The sequence below is a fragment of the Mobula hypostoma genome, chromosome 10, assembly GCF_963921235.1.
Source record: "Mobula hypostoma chromosome 10, sMobHyp1.1, whole genome shotgun sequence".
Taxonomy (NCBI): Eukaryota; Metazoa; Chordata; class Chondrichthyes; order Myliobatiformes; family Myliobatidae; genus Mobula; species Mobula hypostoma.
Window position 1 is genome coordinate 79,462,386 of NC_086106.1, and position 6,000 is coordinate 79,468,385.

The window sequence follows — 6,000 nt, forward strand, 5'->3', positions numbered from 1 at the left end:
GGCTGATGTGGAAGGCTTGCTTGACTGCTGAGCCTCGCGCATTTTTCTATCACCAGTTCTTTGTAAGCACTCAAACCATCCTGCAAATATCCCCTAAACCTACGTACCCTTTCAAAATTAAAGTCGTACTTTATCATTGCAGCGAAAGTCTCATGCAGTTGCTTCACTTTCGCTACTGCATTCGTTTTCGATTGTTATCCTTTCCTCTTCCAATTGCATCAGCTCTTCATCTATCAGATCTTGGTCATGGGATACCAAACCCCTTCAACATCATCTTCGTCAGCTTCCACAAGCCAAACTCACTTTGTCCTTGCTTCTTTCACCACAATCAAAATGCTTGATTATGCTGTGTAACACCCTTACGAGCTCTTTCAGGCTTTTCCGACACCTTAGAACTCATCTTGCTAATGGCTGCTCGATGCAAGGTGTTTAAGCAATGCAGTTCTGAATCCGGGGGAGAGCGGCTGCTCGGGGCGCACGCTGCCTTTTATTGCGCGCTGATTTTTTATTGCGCGCTGCTTTTCTTCGTAACAGTGAAAACACCTTCTGAAAGCGAAAACAGGGTACTAATATAGGTCTTTTGTAACAGTGAGGTTTCGTAAAGTTAATGTTCGAAAAGCGGGGGACACCTGTAATGCTATTTCCTTGCCTCTTCTATCTGCTTTCAACTCTATTCAGAGGATATTCCTATGATTCAGATCCACTAGAACTCAAAGTGATTATTCTTGACTTCCAACCCTTTAAGGACTATAATTTCTCACAGTCCCTTATTTCATCCACACCTGTTTTGATGAATGCACCTTTCCATACTATGCCTCTGCCTCTGAAAGTCTTCCTTTTCCCCCTACTGAGGCTTACCCTTCATATTGTCAATAGTGCACTCAACCATTTCATTTCCCGCACTTCTGTTCTTATCCCTTCTCACCTTCCAGAACAAGGGATTCCCTATTCCTCACTTTCCACCCCATTTCCCCCCATATTCCCCCATATTCAAAGCATCCCCAATGTAATGCCACATTTTGGACACGTGGTTCTCTCTCTTCCCCTCTCATTGTCCTGAAATAATAATTTCCTTTGTGATGGGCTGGTTTACTCTTCCATTTCTGCCAATACCCTCTCTCCTTCCCGAGCAATCTCAGAAACGGCAGCACATACCCTTTCAGCTTCTCCTTCCCTATCAGTCAAAGCCTCACATAAGGTTTCTATGTAAAGCAGAGATTTACATAATGTGATGTTTTGGCTGCTCAATGTGGCCTCTGCATTGGGAAGATGAATTACATAGTAACAGGGCACCCTGTTCAGGTTACAAGTATAACGATGAGCTTTTAATTCCCTGTCATTTAAATTTTTCACTCCGCTCCTGCTGTGGCTGTTTTTCCTAAACACTATCTCAATGAAGGGCAATGGAGGTCAAATAAGAGCACCTCATCCTCCATACTAGCGCCCCCTGAATACAGGTTGGTGGCTGGACAACCAGGTGTTTGATAGTTTCCAATAGCTTTTGAAAAGGTAGAGAGTTCTGGGTAAGAATTCTTTGTGACCTATATGAAACAACTTACAACAAATAGCCAAGGCACATATCAGAATATTTCACAGCAGCACAGCAGTGTCAACAGCAGCTCAGAAATATGCATAAATTTTGAAGCTGGGCTCTTTAAATTTTTTTTTGCCTTCTTTCAAGTGTCTAATATTCCTGGGCTTTCAACAAGTAAGTAAAATAACCAGTTAAAACAAGACAGAAGCTGCACAAATTAGTCTGTCTGGTTTAAATAGCATACTGCTTTTATCTGATATGTTTGTAATCGCTCCAGAAATAAGTTACCACCTCTTGTGGTCACCAGAGGTAACTATCTGGAAAATAATCAGCTGTATTAAAGTAAAGTTAATTGAGAAGGGCCTGACCAGAAAACGCAAAGCAGTGTCCAGAGGTTAATAGAGTAATATTAACATTTTCATCAGCAGGTGAAAGGTCACATCGGAGTATGATGCCTACGAGTTTATGCTATTTTATCAAGCAAATATGTAAGAATTGTATACTTTTCCTTTACTAATGCTGCCAATAAAAGAATTTGGAAGGAGTCTAGGACTCTGAGTGGAGGATGCCATTCATAATCTGAAGGTTACTTTTTTTATTTTATGTTCTGAAGGTTGCAGGAAATCCAAAGTTCTCCCCCAGACAGTGCCAGGAAAGAATTGTTTGATGCCTAGTTTCTTCAAAGAGTGTGGAAAGAACACGGATGATGTCACAGCGAATAGAGGAGATGGAAGATAATCTCTGGACAGGAAATGATCGATTGGCAAGTACAATGAAGCAGCCAACTATCAAAGGGCTCTAATCAGTAAATATTTACCCTATTAATTTGTGAATTCCTGCCTGTCAAGTTGCTATATACAGACATGTAGGCCTGCTGTCTGTGTAAATACAGCTGAATGCTGACATGAGTATATTGTGCAGATGATTCCTTTGTGGAATAAGTAAAATATCCCATGTGTCTAACTGTGCTCCAGAGAATTCACTACAATGCTGCTATATTGTCTAGGGGAGTCAATCTTTTTGACCATTTCACCTCTAAATTGCTTCCTGCTTTATTTATTATTCATTTAATTTCTTTCTGAATCATTTGCTGATCTCTGAGATTCTCAGTAAAATGTATCATTTAAGTGTAGGATTGCAGATACTGTGGAATAGATTCTTTATGACCAAATCATCCTGGCCTTCAGCATGCATTTTTGAAAAAGAAAGAAAATTTTTTTTTGGGTCAAGTCAGCAACATTTTTTTACCATTAACTTATGCAGCCACTTTTCTAAGAATATTGTTTTAATGATCAGAATTTGCACCACCACAAATTAGATGAAAACCAGTAAGTGCTGGTCAGGCAGCATGGTTTGGGTCTCAAAGACCTCACAGACACGGGAGACAGTGAGGACTGAGAGAGATAAAACCCAGTGCAGAGAAGAGGAGGCCGCAATTGCCTTCAATTCCCACTGTTGTCTGTAAGGAGTTTGTACATACTCTCCGTGACTGTGTGAGTTTCCTCCAGGTGCTCCGATTTCCTCCCACAGTCCAAAGACGTACTGGTTGATAGGTTAATCGGTCACTGTAAATTGTCCCGTGACTCAGCTAGAGTTAAATTGGATATTGCTGTTCACCGTGGCTCAAAGAGCTCAAAGGGCCAGAGGGGTCAATTCGGTGCTATATCTCAAAAAACAAAAATAAAATCAATGAAAAGGACATCATCGCGTAGCCTGTTCCTACCTGGCGATGGTCTGATTTACAAGTGTTATTGACATTTGTGTCCCAATGCTTGCTGGGTTGCTTTTGATGAGGAAACTCAATAGCTGCCATTAGCAGGCTGATGAAATGTTGGGTCAAAAACTTGTTGAAATGGTATAAAACTGCAGAAGGCATGAGCAGGCTTTCTGGTGTCTCCATGTTGGGAATGACTAAACAATAAGCACCTCCAACACAGACCCTAGGTAGGCTTTAGCCTGTTGGTCAGCTCATTTAGGGAGAGTAACAAGTTTTGAAATTTCTCAGTAAAACACACCTTCCTCTTTCTCTTGCTCTACCTATGCCTCCACTTAATTCATTCTCCTGATTATTTTGCTGCCTCAACATTCAGTCTCTGTAATACATTAGTCCACTCAATCTAACGTTTATGTTCTCAACTGTGACGTTTCCATTTCACAGGCATATCTGTCTCTGTCTTAGTGGATCTGTAATATCACTGGCTAACTAGAAAATGGAACAAGATATGCCCACATCTTAGGCTTCAATTTCAACTTCACTCTGAGTAGGTCATACTGGAGATCATTTCCAGGTGAAGCTATACCAGGTGGGAAATCCATCAGGTCCTGAATGAGAAACCCCCTATTTTGACAAATTCTGGGCTGCCAGATGAAGTAGCAATTCTTCATCTACTCTGTCAAGCACTGACACATTTTGTAAATTTCAGTGAGATCATTTCTCATTGGCTCAAACTGTAGACAGTAAGGGTTCAGCCAACTCATGTGGCAAGATAAATCATTGAAGAAATCACACAGTGAATCTTCTTTGCTAAGATAGGGAGACCAGATCTACATGCAATATAATCTCACTAGACCTCTACATTATTGCAGCAAAGCATACTTACATGACAGAATTCCTGCTAGAATTATCAGAGAATGTTTTTTTTTGCATTTAGTTGGAGGGCTGTTAAGGAATGGCTACCTCTGTGGTGACACCACTGACAGCATTCTATTCCTCTTTCTGCTCTGACAGAAGGCCTCAGACCTGAAATATTAACTATGTTTCTCATTGCACAGCCTCTCCCTGACCCTCTGATTGCTGCTGACATTTTCTTTTTCTGTGACTAGAGATGTCCTTCTGGCCCAGGCTGGCCACCTTGGCTGGCTCATGGAGTTTGGGACAGCAGTCTCTGAAGAAGAATGCCTTCATAAGCTCAACCCTTCTGCTGCTGACACCATGGAAGTATGTAACTTTACAAAGAAGTTCGCTGTTCACCCTGTCATGCATGGATTGATCTCCCTGCTGATGTCAAGACCCAGTACCAGAACAGCACCATGCAGTCTCACAGAGCAGTGTTCTAGGCCCAGCCATCTTCAGCTGCTCCATCGAAGAATTTTCCTTCCACCATAACATCAGAAGTGGAGATGTTTACTAATGATTGCATGATGTACCTTTCCATAGTTAATTTCTCAGCAAATGAAGCAGGCATTGCTGGGAAGTAACAAGATTTAGGCAATATTCAGACATGGGCTTACAAGTAGCAAGTAACATTCAGAATCAGAATCAGGTTTGTTATTAGTGAAATATGTCTTTAAATCTGTTGTTTTGTAGTAGAAATACGGTGTAAGACATGAAATATATTATAAGTGACAAAAATCAATAAATAGTGTGAAAGATGAATAATGAGGTAGTGTTCACAGGCCGTTCAGAATTTTCATATGAGGGGAAGAAGCTATTTTCAACATGTTGAGTGTGGCTCTTCACACTATGAAGTACTATGTAAGTGCCAGCAATGACTCTCCCCATCAAAAGGATTCATACGCCATACCACTTATACTTGATGGACATTCAGAACATTATCCGGCACAGTCATATAAGTACCTTGGCTACAAGAGCTGGTCAGGGGCTGGGTATCCTGCAGCAAATAACTTACTTCCTGGAACCCAACTCCTTCCCCCCATCTGCAGGTTACAAGTCAGGACTGTAATGGAATACACTCTACTTGATAGGTATATTCAGTGGCTCCAGCAACTATATAAGACAAAAGAACCCGTCCAATTTAAGGATGATCAACTCTTGGAAGTGCTGTGTAATGGAGTGTTGGGGGGATGAACAGAACTGGGTAAGGTCTCATTGGGAATCACACGAGTTCTGCTTACTGCTTGTGTTGAGTGCAAACTACCCTTAAGATATTTCACCTGGATTGGAGCCAATTGCATGATTTTTTTCAGGCTTCAGAGCACAAAACCCATCCTTGTTATAGTGATGCAAAAAATAGGTGAAATCCAGCTACTAGGTAACCCTTTCTGTATCCCTGAACCTCGCTTTCTTTCTGTATGGCTTTCATTCCCAGCATGCCTTGCTTACATTTAAAGCTGCCGAAGCGTTTCCTTTGTCTCTTAGCTTGTGGAGGGGGTGAGGCTGACATTTAACTGCTTTCTTTTGCCCTCGAACTTTGTTTGCAATGCATGCTCCGGGAATTCACAGGACACATCCAGCTGTCAAACGGAAGGCTGCTTCCAGAGAATAGTCCTGACTCCGTAGAATGCTTTTGCAAATAAATTCACCCTCCGCCTCCTCAAGAGGAACGAGAGCAGCTCTGAGGGACAGTGCGCATGAAAAGCTCCTGAAAGAGTCTCACTGTGATCTGAGAAGCGAATGTATAGTTCAGAACAATCAGGGTGATGCTACACAACTCGCTTTTGCTGAGATCCGCCTCTTGCCTTTCACGGATCCGATGGGGTGAATGAGAAGCTATCGTCTGGTCAGA

At 41.8% G+C, this 6,000-nt stretch overlaps 1 protein-coding gene across 2 annotated transcripts in view; it reads left to right on the top strand.

The window, feature by feature from the left end:
• LOC134352978 (protein sprouty homolog 2-like) overlaps positions 1-5,481 on the top strand; it is a 157,159-nt gene extending 151,678 nt beyond the window's left edge. Inside the window, exons 1-3 of one of the 2 annotated variants that reach the window (XR_010019522.1) lie at positions 1,604-1,708; positions 2,148-2,339; positions 4,358-5,481. The gene's annotated coding sequence lies outside the window, so the exon portion shown is untranslated. Of the gene's footprint in view, positions 1-1,603; positions 1,709-2,147; positions 2,340-4,357 lie in introns of those variants that run through there. The other variant, XR_010019521.1, reaches the window with a different exon arrangement.
• Positions 5,482-6,000: the final 519 nt, after the last annotated feature.